Source organism: Bacillus rossius, chromosome 1 (genome assembly GCF_032445375.1).
Source record: "Bacillus rossius redtenbacheri isolate Brsri chromosome 1, Brsri_v3, whole genome shotgun sequence".
NCBI lineage: Eukaryota > Metazoa > Arthropoda > Insecta > Phasmatodea > Bacillidae > Bacillus > Bacillus rossius.
Genome location: NC_086330.1, coordinates 278,930,970 through 278,947,370, shown reverse-complemented (window position 1 = coordinate 278,947,370; position 16,401 = coordinate 278,930,970). Strand labels below are relative to the sequence as shown.

General features: G+C 39.7%; 1 long non-coding RNA gene across 1 annotated transcript; it reads right to left on the bottom strand.

Moving 5' to 3' along the window:
- Positions 1-6,576: 6,576 nt before the first annotated feature.
- Positions 6,577-8,509, bottom strand: LOC134527633 (uncharacterized). Its single transcript, XR_010074229.1, has 2 exons — positions 8,108-8,509; positions 6,577-7,961 (listed from the first exon to the last, which is right to left on the bottom strand). It is a non-coding gene; the product is annotated as an uncharacterized LOC134527633 (long non-coding RNA).
- Positions 8,510-16,401: the final 7,892 nt, after the last annotated feature.

The window sequence follows — 16,401 nt, the reverse complement described above, 5'->3', positions numbered from 1 at the left end:
GCTTGCGCTCGTGGGTGTTGGTTTCAAGTGTGTTTGGTTTTACTTCTTTGCCACAAAGAAATATGTAGTTAAGAGCATCGCCAAGCTAACTGTACTTTAAGCTCTCTTGTCAGCTTGTAAAACGACATGTAGATGTATTAAAATATACTGTCACTATGGCACCTAGTTTGAAAGCTAGTTTGATAACTAGGTGAGCCGACTATGAAATAAAGTGCATGATGTAGAGACCTGTAAAATTCGCGATTTCAAATCCCTAAAGGATAGAGACTCCATGATCCTCTATGCACTCGTGCAAATTACATCTGCTGATTGGTTACCAACTCGTAACACCTGTTGAATGGAATGATCGTGATTCGCTAATTCTTCTGTTATAGATTTATCATTGGCCCAGAGTCCTACTTCAGATAAACTGTGGCCCAATCCCTGAAGAAAAATAATGTCAAAAGTATTTGGACTCTATCCTATCGCGAAATGAATCCGCGAATTTTACAGGTCTCTAATGATAGGGTATCCGGAACCGTAAAAGATTTACAGAAACGGAAATTTCAGCACAGTCTTCAACGGAAACGAGACTCCCGGTACTTTCGGTACTAGGTAGTTTTTTTTTTCATTAATGGTGGAGCAGTCGGTGATTTAAGTAGTAGGCCTAATAATTTGTTTTAAACGATTAAATAACTTTTAGTGAACAAAGGTAAAAAGGATAAAAATTTGTGTTACAATTTTAAAAAAACGTATCTTCTAACGTGAATAAATCACTTTAATATCAGACTTACTCTCAATCTTTAAAAAAAAAAAACATTGAAACAAATAATTGTTTTAACGCATGCAAAATCACAGGATCATTAACATAAAATAACATTTCTTCTTTTCATACCAAACTTAAACAATAATAATATGGTTACATAAGGAACACTGACGCCACACCACAGACACTGCGCTCGACTCCCTTCACCCCGCATCCATCGCCTGGCCAGAGGAGAGGGTCACATAAAAAAAGTAATCTCGGCGCGCGATAGCAAAGAAATTTTTGTGCTGTCGATGTCGAGTGCCGAAAGAACCGGGAATCGATTTTAAATTCCCGGTTCTTTTACTACATAAAAAATACTGGAATTTCCCGGTTCTGAACCCTAGCACCTGACATTTCACGTCGCCCGCTGCTTCAGAGAAACAGCCAGCAGGCACCCAGTTAGAAGTATGGACGTACCCAGCTGGTTATCACCAACTGCATTTCATAACATTTGATGTAACGTAAAAATTTGACTATTTTTTCAGGCATCAAATACCCTTTCCTTAAGTCTGCAAGTCTTATTACCTCACTGGCTGTCCTGTGAATTAAGCTTTCATCGCTCTTCTGATTGAGCCAGCGAGAAAGGAACTGCTGCAATACAGCATGTCTGTGATTTTTTTCTGAAAATAGTTTCGTCATTATATAAAACATTTCTTCTAATCTTACTGTGTTATGTAAACTGTCTTGACGCAAAACAATTTCGAGATTAATTTTAATTTTAAATTTCTAGTTTTTTTACATTACTTTTTTGTACCTATAGTATTATTTTCTGTAATATCTGTTCTGTAGGATGCTGTAATATTTTTGATGTTGAAATGAGTTGTTGGTATGTTTCGTTCTCTGTTAAAACATGGACTTGTACTGAACTTTGTTCGTGCTTAAATAAATAAACAAACCAATAAATAAATTACCGTGACCTGGAGACGTGGCCTAGGTCAGGGTCGGCGGACCGCGGCTCAATAGCCGCATGTGGCTCTTTCCACGGGAGTTTATGGCTCTTCAACTCACTTATCTTATCTCATCAGTTGCTTGGAATAGTACGGAAGAGATAAATCAAATTTAATATCTCGCCATAAGTGGACTGCTGCGAAACAAATGCCTTAAATAGAGCAAATTATATTTGGTATGTGAAATAATCTTTCTGAAACTAACATTTGCTATTCTAGCAATCTTTGGCTCTACCTATTCATGTGGACAAACATTCTCTTCAATGAATCAAATAAAAAATGAATCAAGAATTAAATAAACCGACCACAACTTACAATCATGATAAGATTGTAAATAAGTTGTTACTTTGCCAGACATAGCTAAGCTTTCGAAAGCGATGCAAGGTCACCATTCCAAATAAGTAATACATTTTATAAAGCCCAGGGAATTTTTTTTATTTTTATAATTAATTAAAATAATTTAGCTGTCTCGTTTGATCAGTAGAGCTCTACTTATGACTACCACATTTTTTACATTTACGTGTTTTTTCCTAAGTAGCCATTATTTTTAAGAATTAATATTAAATTTGTGAATAAAATATTTTGGTTTCATCTCGCGTTATCACCGTCTTAAAATTCCATGTAGATACAAAAAAAATTCATGTTGCTGCACTCTAAAAAAAAACGAAGAGTAGGTTTGGTTAATATTGGCTCATTTCACTGAAAATTCTGCCGACCCATCGTCTAGGGATATAGCGTCTCTCATCCTTAGATTGCAGTGTGGATTTCAGTAGGCATTTTCCGTCTCTTTCCAACGCATGATATCCGCCATTAGCGCTGTACTTGTTCGGTGTGCTGTGTTGCCAAATATACATCATAGAGCGTAAAGGTTTTAGACACAAATTTACAATTAAATGAAATTAATGTTAATTTATCTGAAAATTAGTATTTTGTAAAGGAAAGTATGTTATGAGAATTTTGGAAATACATATTATTGTCAAAGGGGACGTAACTAAAATATACCATCTTGATTTCGACAGTTTTTTGTCGACAAATATATATGTCAAGTTAATATTTTAAAAAAATTGACCCTGTTCAAGCAAAGCACACAATTAAATGGAATGCCTTGTTATTAAAAGTTACTTGACCGTTACAATTACTCTCTCATGTGAAACTATAATTAGTGATTATTAGTTTTTAATTATTTTTTTTTCTTTCAGAATAACTACAGTTTTAATGATACTATCAATAAACACTATTTTATAGAGTTAAAAATAAATAGAAAAATGATGATATATATTATGAATTGTTATAATTAAAGATGTTATACAAATGAGCATTTTCACGTTAACAAGCCGGGCAGTACCTGTCTGGCAACAGTGCTCTGTACAGCGGAGTGAGACAACAGGAAAGGGTCTAGCCACTCGCGCGTTGCCAAGCGGCGAGCTGGGCTGCCACGTGGGTGGCGCCTTATCAGGCGCAGGCGTGCCGCTGATAACACCGAGATGAGTCGGTGTTACATTTCGCCTGGCGCGCGCTCTCCGCCTGCTCTGATAACAACCTCCTCCCCTTCCCACCACTACCCCACAATCCTTTTCTTCATCTCCTCACCCAGCAACAAACCTTCGGCCACCGCCGGCCAGGCAATGTTGCCGTATGGTGGTCTCATTATATAGCATTTTCACGAAGTAACAATTTAGAGGTGGATCAAATTTTTTCTGTGTGTAACATCTTATCTCTCGGTATACGGCATCTACCAAAGCCAACGCTTCTTTCTCGTGAATGCGACGGAAGTCAAGGAACGGAAATGTGCAACAACCAAAGCACTGCCACCTGTGGCAGATGGCGTGAACCAAAATTCACAAAAACAAAGGGAAAATTTATTTTAATAACTATTCAATGAATTTTAACAAGAGGGCAATTATTTTAATAAAATTCCTTATCGAAAATCAGGTGCAAAGCCGGTTTTAGTTTTTTTTTCGAGTCTTTTATGCTTTTATAAGAGCCGTTTCATTACATAGTTAAAAATTTCGGTCTTCCAATCAAATGTCGACGTAGCTGCTTCGGCAGAGAATTCTAGCAACGGTCTGCTGCAGAAACTACGTTTAAAAATACAATTTGCGTATAATCATCAAGCTCGGCATTATTTTCAAGAATTCTAAGTTAAATTTTAAGTTCGAGTTTTGTTATTTAAATTTATTTGCAATGTGATAGCGAATGAATTTCCTCGTTAACATGGTTATATGTTACACATCACTGGCGAGTACTGAACGACTAGGTGGCATTTCAAGTTTTTGTTTAGAATGATTAAACTATGGGACACTTTATTTTTGAAGATATTATTTAGTCTGTGTATTTTTTTTTTCATATTTCTTTTCAAAAGTGTACAACAGATAAAAGATGTTTCATGATCGGTTGAAGTTATTTCAGGTACATTGTTCAATGCAGGCACATGCATCACAGCCATCCAGTGTGGAAGCAAACGAGTCCCTAATTGCCGGGCCAAATAATGCAATGCTTCTCTTGTAGACGGTCGTCAATTACAAAGAAGAAACCGATTCATTTCTTATTGCTGTTGATTTCAAAACAAACTAAATCAGTGGGAAAAAAAAAATTATCCATTACTTTTTGACTGTATATTTTTCCTCTGTTTTACAAAAACATTTTATACTGCGAAATGCTCTCGAAGACTTCAACCAAGGCGCCACCGGCTCTGCTGCCGGTTGTGAGGCAGCCATTACTGGCAACTAGCTGGTTGTGAGTGCACCGCAAGAGGCGTCCCAAAGCATCGTTCCACCGACACCTGCCTCTGGTTCCAGGCGAGTCTCCAGCCGTGGAGGGGGAAGCACACGAGCAACAAGGCACTGGCGGGACTGAAGGACAGCAGCTGGCCAATGAGCAGGCAGAGCGACACATGGCCCTGAAGACACGTCAACAGAGATCGTCAGAAGCCCTCCAAGAGTTCGAAGCCGACATCGAGCGACTCGTGCACCTCGCCTACCCAGAAGTACCAACAGAGTTCCGCCAGCAGCTAGCCACTAGTGCTTTTATAGACGGGCTCCGATATGCGGAGGTTCAGGAAACTCTCAATTTGGCCCGCCACAAAATTATTCGCTATGCTCTTGTTCACGCCCTGGAAATCGAATGTGCCTGCATTTCTTTAAGAAACATGAGTATTAGAGCGAGACAGGCTGTGATAGAACCTTATCACCATGCGAAAGGCCGCTCGAATACTAACGAAGATATTAAACTCGGGACACTAAGGGCCGGTTTCACCAGTCGAGTTGAAAATCCCGATGATGTTATCGAGATAAAAAGTTAATCTTCCATTTCTATCTCGATAAAGTTATATGTGTTTCACCACATATTATCTTTCTCTGAGAAAATCGAGATAAGTTTAACTCGATCTTCTGAAATTATCGCGATTTTCTGTTTGTAAACACCTTTCGTTATCAAAGTTTGGCTAGAAATTTCGTAGGCTATTATGGCGAGCCAAGGCTGTAATTTGTCAAAGAAGCAGAGAAATAAAAATACATCGCAGCAGGAGAAATACATTCTTTTAGATTTAGTAACTGAACATTTCAATATCATTGAAAATAAAAAAACAGATGGTGTTTCACAGCAACAAAAAATGAAGCAGTGGCAAATACTTGCAGATACTTTCAATTGTATGTCTGGAGAACATCACAGGACTGCAGAAAATTTAAAAGCGGTGTGGGAGAATCTCAAAAAGCAAACGCGAAAGACTTCTGCTGATCAACGAGTTCAAGTATTAACTGGAACAGGTAATATATTTTTTGTCTGTATATCCTGGTACATTATATTTAGGTACAGCAATAAATATTGTATGCATTTTTATCCATAATGCAATTTTACGAATTGTAAACATGTGCAATAACAATTTTTTTAGTTACTTGAATTAATTGTAATATATTAAAGAGGTATCTTGGGTGGAGTTGGAATCAGAACTATAACCTTTGCACTGTCAAGAAGACACTTCGCACTATACCACCAGTGGATATGAAATATACACCACATAACTAAATTAATTCTGTATTTTTTCAGGTGGAGGTCCTTCAAAAACAGTTAGTAAGGATCCCATTTGTGAGAGAGTGCAGAGCCTAATCAAACCGACTATCGATGGTGCCAAGAATCCCTTCGATTCAGATTCAGATGCAATAATATTACCATTTGATGCATCAAATAGGCCTACTGATGAGGATGACAGCATTCAACTGGATGTCGGAGCAGAAGTGGATGTTTCTTTCGTGGAGACGGCAGAGACAGTTAGTAGGCCTACACTTTATTTTGAGAAAACCTAATGGATGTGTCACTGTGCATAGTTATGCTTATTAATCATGTATAGCTATAGCCTATGCACTGTGTTAACTTTATTTCTCTCACATAATGTTCAAATTTAATTTTTCCACAGGTAACTCTTCCAAATGGCGACTGGACGCATTATACTCCAGCCATGCTCAGCAGTCCTGTGTGTTCTGCCCTTCGACACTCCAATAACAACTCGGCTATCACAAACACAGTGCAGACCAATACTACTGATTCATGCAGTGCAAGTAGTGGGAAGGCAATGCCTCCTAGCAGTAGGGGAAATGCTTCAGTGCAATCTCCCTTTACTAGCAAGCGGCGACCAACCCCGGCCACCAAAGTGAAAGAAGTAAGTGCTGTCAATGCAGCAAAAATCGAACTAATTGAACTTGCAAAAAAACATGCAATCGAGGAAAAAGAAGTTATGAAAGAAATCTGGGAACTGCGGTTACAACAAGAACGAGAAAAAGTAAAGCAGGAAAAGCTGCAAACTGAACTTTTATCTTTACAAATCTTGAAAATAAAGAAAGAACTAGAACATTTGCAGTAATTTAATTGTTCTTATGTATTAAACATTTGCTCAACTATCATGACATAATTGTTATATATTACATGTATATTTACAAAGTGATATTCATTGTGCCTATTAACAAACAGTTTCAAGTACAAATGTTAAGAATTATATAAAAGATAATACATGTTCGCTTATGTCACATTATTTTGTATGATCTAAGCAGTTGTACAATGCAAATGTATTAAAATATTCCATACATCTTGCTATATGTAGTTATTTTCACCAGCAAATCTTCAAGTTGATGGCATCTCTGTGTGACATATAGATCAGTATGACCTACAACAAACTGAAAATACACAGAGTGATAAATAATCGTATCTTAAATAAGTATTACAACACACACACATATATAGGTATTTAATTATAGGTATATGTAAATTTCATTTACCTCCTGAAATAGTTTTCAATCAGTAAATGCCTGACACTGTCATATCTGGGCCTTCTGTTTGCATTTTCGTTGTTCTGCTGTACATTTCCTTCCTCAAGCAACTGTTGCCAAGGGAGGTGGAGATTGAGGTTAGGGTCGTCTGGAGGGAGTTCTTCCCCAGTTTGTCGCAGGATATTATGCAGCACCCCAGTCGCTACAATGATGGCAAACGAATGTTCTAATGACACTCTCAATCCTAAAGATAAGACTGGGAAACGTCGCTTCCAGCAACCGAATGTTCGCTCTACAGGATTTCTTGACCTAATTTGCGACTCATTAAATAGGTGTTCCTGTGGACTTCTGGGATTATCTAATGGAGGCATTAGATATGACCTACAAGCATAGCCCGCATCAACAAGTAGTACAGAATCACCATACTCCCCTCTCTCAAAACATGCCCTTCTGTTGCTATTGTTGAATATGGTACTATCATGTGAGGAACCAGGCCATCGTGCAACAATATCTGTAATTTCCAATTTTGTATTACAAATTACTTGCACATTCACAGAGAAGTAACCTTTTCTGTTACGGTAGAATTCTGCATTGTTTCCACCTGCAACAAACATAAAACAAGCTTGTATGTGGATTGCAATGTTTAATAAAAAGGTAGCATAAAATCAGTGTTTAAACCAACCTGGTGACTGGATTTTTACATGAGTGCAATCCATAGCACCAATAGCCCTGGGAAATTTAGCAATTGCATAGAAATCCCTTTGTGCTAAATTCAGTTCTTCCATCGTCTCTGGGAATTTAATGAACTGCGGTCGAAGAGATGCAATTGCGGAGCTAACCCTATGTATTATTCGGTGAGCTGTGGGTTTACTAAAGCCAGCATAATCCCCAATGGTTAGCTGGTTACAGCCTGTAGCATAAAATCGAAGTGTAGCCAGCAGTTGGTTCATTGGCGACACTGACATATTCCTGTGAAAGACGAAAAAAGTATGTTGAAGGTTGTAATGTAATGTTCGTATAAATGAGTTTTATTTTACTTGTCTATGATTTCATATACATATTTATTATTCTACAGAAACAATTAACATTAGGAAATAATATTAATATAAACTTACTTTTCGGGAAACTGTAGTTGATTTTCTATAAGTTCCAAAACAAACATAGTCGACTGTTTTGAAAGGCGAAAATGTATTTTAAAGTCTTCTTCATCATACATTTCAAAATAATCGCTTCTATCTCGCATCCATCGTGGCCGACGAACAATGGCATCTTCTTCATCACTTTCATCTTCAAAAATCAAATTGTACATGCCTCGAGCCATTACAATTTTTAAAATCTCCTCTCGTCACTTCGTTTTACAATATTATCTCGATAATAAGACTTTAACCACGAAAATCGGTGGTTAAAATATTTTATCTCGATAACACTAAAAGATCGAGATATTCGGTGTGGTGAAACGGGATATTCAGTTAATCTGGATAATTCATTACTTTATCGAGATAATTTCGCTTGGTGAAACCGGCCCTAAGGAAGCTTTTGAATGGATCGCAGTTTCGGAAAACAAGGGGGGCGACAGCGATGTTTCGTCTGCAAATAACTAGGACAGATCCAGCGCGAGTGTCCGAATCGTGGTAGGAAATCCAAGAGATGACAATGCTGTGATCCAGCGATCGAACAAGGGAAGAATATACTGGTCTGACGAAGAAGAGGTCGGCCATGGTGCTTGAGTTTCGAGAAAGACGGCTTTTCCAGCATGACTGCCTGAAGAGTGTGAGGAAACCGAAGTCGGAAGGACATTAGCGACAATGGGATTAAGGAGGGTGACAGCTCGCAGGTTAAAGAAGCAGGAATTCGCCTACGGTGTTATACGTGCCAACAAGGGCATGTTCAATGGGCATGCTCAGCGGGGTTGCCAGATGGAAAGGGAAGCGCCACAGCAGCAGGTGCGGAAGAGCGATACCCATAGTAATCGCAAAGCTGACCTATGGTCCTGAAGAGTCGGAGAACGGCCGAGATGTTACATACTTCAATAAGAGGGCCATATCCAGTACACTTGCCCGATGGCTTAGCAGCATGGTCCACAACAGCACAGTGTTACCTGTTCAGGACGAACAGGTTTGAGGAGGGGGCTGGCGGCCACGCACGGCCACTGACGTCACGTGCCGTCCATTAACGTGAGGAATGACACGTGTGCCTGGCCGGATTACAAGGATCATCGCTACCCCCTTTCCCTTCCACTCCCTGCGCATCGTCCCGCCTCGGGCTATTATCACCTTTAGCGGCTTGGGAATTCCGGGCTTACAGAGGCCACCGCGCGGAGTGGCGCGAATAAGCGTCGTCCTCCTCGATGTTTCGGGCGTCGGATCGGCCTGGGATTACGCGATTCATCACAGCCTCTCTCGTCAGTTCGAGTAGGGCGCCACAAGTAATTAAGCAGCGACGCCGGCCTCCGCAGTTGTTGCGCGACAGTTCCGAGCGAGTGCCGAGAGTTCGGAGAGCCGCGAATTAAGTGCGACATCGGCGAAGAGGGTGAAGCCCCCCTCGAGAATGGAGCGATGCGGAGCGACGGGATCGAGAGAGTGCGATTGAGTGGCGCGAGGCGATGTGTGTGTGTGTGTGTGGACAGGTGCGTGGTAAGGGGCGAACCACTGTTGAGCCTAGCTCCAGTGAGGAGTGCGAACTGCAGAACTTGACAGACATTGAGTGAATAGCGAATAAACATTTTTAAGTACCAGTGATTGGTGATCGTCCTTTATTTAAGTACATTTATTTATTATAAATGAAAATATTAGTAATTAAAAAACATAATTGGGCTATTCCTTACGAACCCAGTTCTCCCCACATAAGTCGAAACAATATTCAGGCTTTCAAAAATTTACAGAAAAAATAAATAAATGCCGTTTTTAAAGTTATAGCCATGATAATTTATGTCTGATAGTTCATTCAGTTTAAGCGTACTATAGCTCAAAAATAATCGTGTCAAAGAGGTTACTGCACATTAGTCAACTCTTTGTAGAGCATCTGAAAGTCCGTAATAAATAACGCAAAAGGTTTGGTTTGGACTTAAAAAACAATTTGTATGACAACTGCAAATAAAATATTTTATATATGTTACTTATTTCATTAGGCAGGTTGGTAAAGGCAATCAAGACTTTTATCCCTTGAAATATTTTTTATGGACAGATTCCTCTGCTTTCAATAATTTTTCAAAAGTAACCACACGCACAAATGAAACTGTTACTGACAGCGAAAATTATACATATATGTGACCAATTGTTTTTTGTAGATGTGTTTATTGTTGTTTATGTTGATATTGTTGTTCATGGATTGTGATTTAGTATAAGGTTTGTGTGTACTAAATATCAAACAAAATGTTACCTTTAATTATAAACGCCAATAAGAAAGTGTGTAAATTTTCTTTCTAGGAACCAAATTCTTTATTAGTTGTTTAAATCACAGTTATCTAGACAAACATTCGCTCGCTTTCCTCCCGGGCTCATTGGGTGAGTCTTAGTTGCCCATTAGCTACTGGTCTGAGTTAAGCATTTCTGATAGCATTTCTGATAGTCTCAACATTTTAACTTCCATACTTCATTCGACCATACGTTCTGTGAATAAATAATTAATTTTATTATATACATGGATATAATATAAGACATGTCATAGTATAGTGTCGGTTGTAGTGTGCTACAATTGATTCGGTTGTGTTGCTATGTTTACACAGACATTTGTCATCAATACCCCCAATTCAGTATTATGGTAAATCTTGGTGAATTTTTCAAATTTGTCTTTCAAGTTAAGACAAATTTAAGTGTCTATTTGTATTAAAATTTACCACCAGCAAATTATCTATACGAGATTTTGAAGAACAATCCCGTGTACATTTCCCACATTTTAAAGTATAGTACTGGAACAACTTGATAATATTATGCACACTTTACATTCAAAAAAGGAGGAATTTACTATCTACATGTGATTTTTATAAAAAAGTTTTATTGAATGGGTAGATGATATTTTTTCCCAAAAACTACGAAATCGTATATTTGTATCTGCTGTTATATTAAAAAATACAACTATATATCAGTTTTAAAACACCGCATACTTAAATACATTAAAGAAATGTGTCTCGTTGCAATACAGAATAATAACGAATTTACGAATCATCACAAACAATAACACGATATCCGCAGCTTACCGAGTTACAGTTTTTAAACACCTTAGTATTTCCGATGATTTTTTTCTGGGACAGTGACGTTAATGCAAAACCAAATTATTTGTAAAGCAAGGTTAATCTTAAGGTATTAAAGATTTCCCACTCCAGGCGTCACCTCAGGGGCCAATCACAACTTCACACACGGAGCCTCTCACCGGAGACATAACTACAGTCGCAACAAGTGCCTTAAATTCACATCCTTCTCAGAAAAAAATGCAGCTTGAAAATAAATGCAAATTACATATAAATATTTAAAAGTTTGTATACATTAGATTGTAAACAGTGCTATTTGTTACACATCAGCTAAATCTAACTTTAAGTGGTCGTCGCAAGGCTTGCTGGTAAGACTAATTGCTGCGCCCCTGCAGCCTTATTTTAGCGCATAGACGCGCGCGGGCCTCACGAGGGAGGGTGCTGCCCATCTTATACTTGTTACGAAACGCGTACAGATCTCGGCCTAGAATGTACTAAAAACCTCTCGTAAAAGAACTCCCATTTTGGATAGGAGGTTGTGTAGGACCGACTTCAGCGTTGAGGGGCTGTAGTCCAAAATTTAAATTGCTAGGATGTATTTTGGGCGGTTGTATTTCTGTTCCACGTCCGGGTCGTAATTACCGAGAGAAGAAACATGTGGGTTTAAACTATTTGCGCATTTATAGTAAAAATTGTGTGTAGATCTGACGTAGAAGTCTTGCAAAGTTTCAGAATCAGTTTCTCGATGCAATGCTTCTGTTGGGCATTATACTGGTCCGTCTGTGGCGATTCTATTGCTTTTGTTCGAATTTACTGCAGCTTTATTAAGCGTATATTGGCTGCAGTGGCTTAAAACAAATACGTGATTATTGGGTGTATGAGGGCTTTGTAGAGCAGTAAGTAGGTTTGAACCCTGCTACCACCTCGCCTACTCATAACAGGGTATAATGAGCTCATAAAAGCCTGAGCTTTTGCTCGCTAGGGTGTCAATGTGGGGGCGTCAAAGCAGTTTCTTATCCGTGTGGACGGTAGGGTATTTAACCACGTCCTTGTACGGGATGTGTTCGTCAAACACACACTTTTTCGGTCTGCGATCTGCAGGTGGGAGATTTTAGGGAGTAATCACAATTGTTTCAGACTTAGTTGTGTTTACTTTAATGCGCCAAGTTGTGCACCTCTGTTCGATCTCAGTGAGCGCAACATGCAGCCTGGTCGTGGCTAGCAGTAGGTTGTGAGATCTGCTATATAGTGCAGTGTCGTCCGCATAGCAGCCTAGCTTTACTAGCGGGACGTGGCATGTCTCGTACATACGTGTTAAAGAGGACAGGGCCTAAGATGCTGCCGTAAGGCACTTCTGCTCTAATCTGTTTTAGGTCACACGTTGCCCCTTTCGTTGACACTCTAAAGGTTCTGCCTGCCAAGTAAGAGGTTTTTAGTTTGATACAGCAGTCAGGGAATTCTGCTTGCACACCCTCGGCACTGATGCCCCTGGTCTAGGAATACAAACAGGGGCTTCACTTTCACAGGCTTGGACGCGGCCGAAGGTGGCTGTTGGGGTGGGGCGGGGCCCACATCTCTGTCAGAGTCCCTTCCCGACTCCTCCACATGTGTGCGTTAAGCACGCTTGTTCGTGGCTGTGGTCCAGCCTTGGTCGCTGCCATTCGTGGAGTGGTCAGCCATGTCACTCATCTCGTCGCACAGGTCGCCTCACACCTGGATGCACCCACTGACCTTCCCCCGGGACTGATCGGGGCAGGCTACAGGGGAGCTAGCTCCAGGCTTGTCGGTCATCACCAAAAACAATACCGTCGCAGCTATAACTGTTACCGCCTGTGCGCACGAGACACGCAGGCTACCTTCCCCTGCCCTGGTCGCTGGGTTAGCCACAGCTGCGCACCAAGTTCTCGACGGTTCTCGGACAGCTGCTCATCGGACGACCTCTTCTTCCACTGCTAGGCTCTCTCCTACTTGCTGTGAGGTACATATACCTTGCGGCTCGGCGCCCAGAACGAACCAGAGCGATGGCGCACCGAGCTGAAGTATCACTGCGCGTCCAGTGGAGGGGTCGCGAACATGCTCGCACCGGAACTACTTGCTGGTCACATCATCGGGTCACAGGGCCCAGTCACTTAACTTGCGCAGAACCTCATACCCTGGTGGTTAGGCAATTTTATATGCTTGGTTGAATGGCGGGTGGTAAGCACTAGGGGTTAACCTTAAAACAAAGTCGGGAAGAACAGAAGAGCGTTGCGGGCGGCAAAATTACACCCGAAACAAAATGAAAGTTTGGTTAGGGTAGTTTAGCGTTTTTTTTAAATACTTTATGGCCGTAAAATGTATACATCCTTAGATTATGGAGTTTTTTCACGAGCGATCAGCAAAACTTCGAACAACTTAAGAACTATTCGGGTGTGTGAACTGTAGGCTTCCCGTGATTCAAACTGGGCGTTCTGTGAGGAGGTGTCACGGCTTGCAAATCAAGTATGCATTTAATAATGATGTTTAACATCGATACTAAAAACGTGCTTGGATTCATGATATGGTTAATTATACCACAACAACGAAATGATAAAATAAAATTGTTGTAAGTTTGGCACTTTAGAAAGTTCAACCGTTCGCATCACATTACATTTTCTACACAAATTTTTAAACTTCCATGAAGTTCAAAGCCGTGTTTGAAAAAATACAAGTTCGAAGACTAGGTTTAAACTCTTAAGGAAGGTGAATTAGTGCTCTCACACAAGAATAAATGAAACTTCAAGTCTACAAAGGCCTATTAATAAAATATGCAATTGTGTTCCAATTTCGTTTTATCGTTAACTCCATATGTTATAGCTAGAGACCTACAAAATTCGCGGTTTCGATGGCCTTCAGGATAGACTGCACATACCCCTGTACACTCGGGCAAATAACGCAAGTTCATTGGCTGCCGACTTGTAAGTCGTCTCAGCTGGTTTGTCTGTGATTCGATCCTTCTTTGGTTGAGGGTTTATAACTGGTTGAGATTCGTTCAGATGAACAGCAAGCCAATAGAAAAATTATCTAAGATGTATATGTGTTTTAATTCTAGCCTATCATCGAATGAATCTGCGAATTTTGCAGGTCTCTAGTTATAGCTTATTTATACAACCTCATGAGCGACTTCGCCCACATCATTTGTAAGATTCCGAAAAAACCACCCTCATTCCCCGTTCCCATATCTTAAAAAAGACAAAGACACGACTTTATGAAATTTTGTTCACTTTGAATTCAAAATACGGGGAAAATTAGTGTCTAAAATTGATTTTTTAAAAAAGTTGCGTGTCACTGTCTACATGAAGTAGAAAAAACCCTATCGACCTTTACCAACCCCTAAAACAAACAGAATTGATGTACTTTATGATTACATTTACCAAACATTGCGTTTCAATTAAGGAGATAATTACTTTCAACGGATTAATAAAAAATAGGGGTATGTCGAAAAACTACCCCCATGTCCCCATCCAACCCTTGGTACTACAGGGTGAAAACTGGCTTATGTTGTATTCTGAATAAAAAGAAAAATACTGTTCAACAAATAATCAGAGGTTTGAAAAACAACCTCATCCTCTTCTACATCCCTTAAATTATAATGTTGGTACATATAAATGAAATCAAACACAATTAATGAAAAAAAAAATTAGAAGAAATTTACTTGTTTATCTAAGTTCAAAATAGCCGACTTCATCTTCCTGTCTAAATGAGATTTCGAAAAACCACCCCGTCTACCTTTCTCAATACTTAAAGTATATTTCTGGTACAACTAGATAACACTTTGAACACTTGAGGCTCAAAAGTGGAAGAATTACTGTTTGCATCTAATTTTCATAAATAAAAAAACAATTAATTGAATACATATTTCCAAAAAATACCCCGTACTCCTTTAATATTTATTTAATGAGGATTTTTTTTACTCCTTGATGAAATTTTGCATACTTGACGTTAAAATTGAGAACATTTAACAAAACGTTGATTGAATACATGAGATTTAGAAACACGACTTTCCTCCTGCCCTTTCCCCACTCCCTCCAAAACCTCTTACATAGAATTTTTCTACGCCTTGAATCAGAATTTTGGCAACTTTTGATGAAATTTGAAATTCTTGGCGTTCAAATTAATAAGTAAATGACTGTTTACATCCTATTTCGAAAATAAAAAACCTTCACTATGTTTAGCCCGGGAAACGCCGGGTACATCAGCTAGTTTCAAATAGATGGAGTTACGACTGGGCGAGGAAACACACCGGCGCAGTGGTAGGGCACTGGCCTCGCATCATGGGGGTCGCTTGTTCGTAACCAAGCCCGGCCATAATGGTTTGTTTCCTCCGTGGTTTCCCGCAGTCTCTCCAGACAAGTGCTGGGGTGGTTCATCACCACAGGCCATGGCTGACATTTGCACCAACACCCGGATCAGTATCTCCTGGAGACAAAGTCCCTAGCACTCACTGTTACCTGGTGTAGTGTATTGTAGTGAACTCCAGTCCCACCATCTTGTCATTACTATCCCGGGCCGGAGCAGTGACATACCAGCAGTGGCTTGGGAGGAAAGTAAGAGTGGTGAATGCTTCCCACTGGTAGCTGATTTCCTCCTCCGTATGCCATTAGAAGGAAGGGAAAGCAGTCCCTCTCCACCTTGCCTGTTTTATTAATTAACCGTCATTTGGGATATGTAGACCCCTCCAAGGCTACAGTAGGTAATAGATATTGCAAGCGTCGGTGGCCAAGGTAGGCCTCCAAGCCTCCTTGGAGGCGACGCAGCTGTCTATGGTTGTATAAATAGTCTTAAAAACACATCTTCCTTAGTGATAATTGGTTGGACGAGTTATAAAAATTCGCGTTTGGCCTAAAAAACGAAGCTGCAAATAGTTTCGCTCTGATTGGTAAGTTAAGTCTCTTTCCAATTTCAACACAGTACAATCCATTCTAACAATCTAGGCACACTAATTGTAGGAAAGTTTTACTGTCGTAAAGACTGTAAGTGGTTAAATATAGAAGATCAAAGGATTGCAACAGGGCACGTGGTATTATGCTGTTTACATATGGTTGAAACTGAAGTAATTAAAGGTCGTTTGAATAAGTTTCTTTATGAAAAGGTTAAAATGACAGAGAAGTTTTGAAGAGATATAACAAAATGTTTGCCGATTGCAGAGACTATATTTCATAAGTGGACGGAACGCCAAAATAAGCGATATTTGTTTGGGAACAT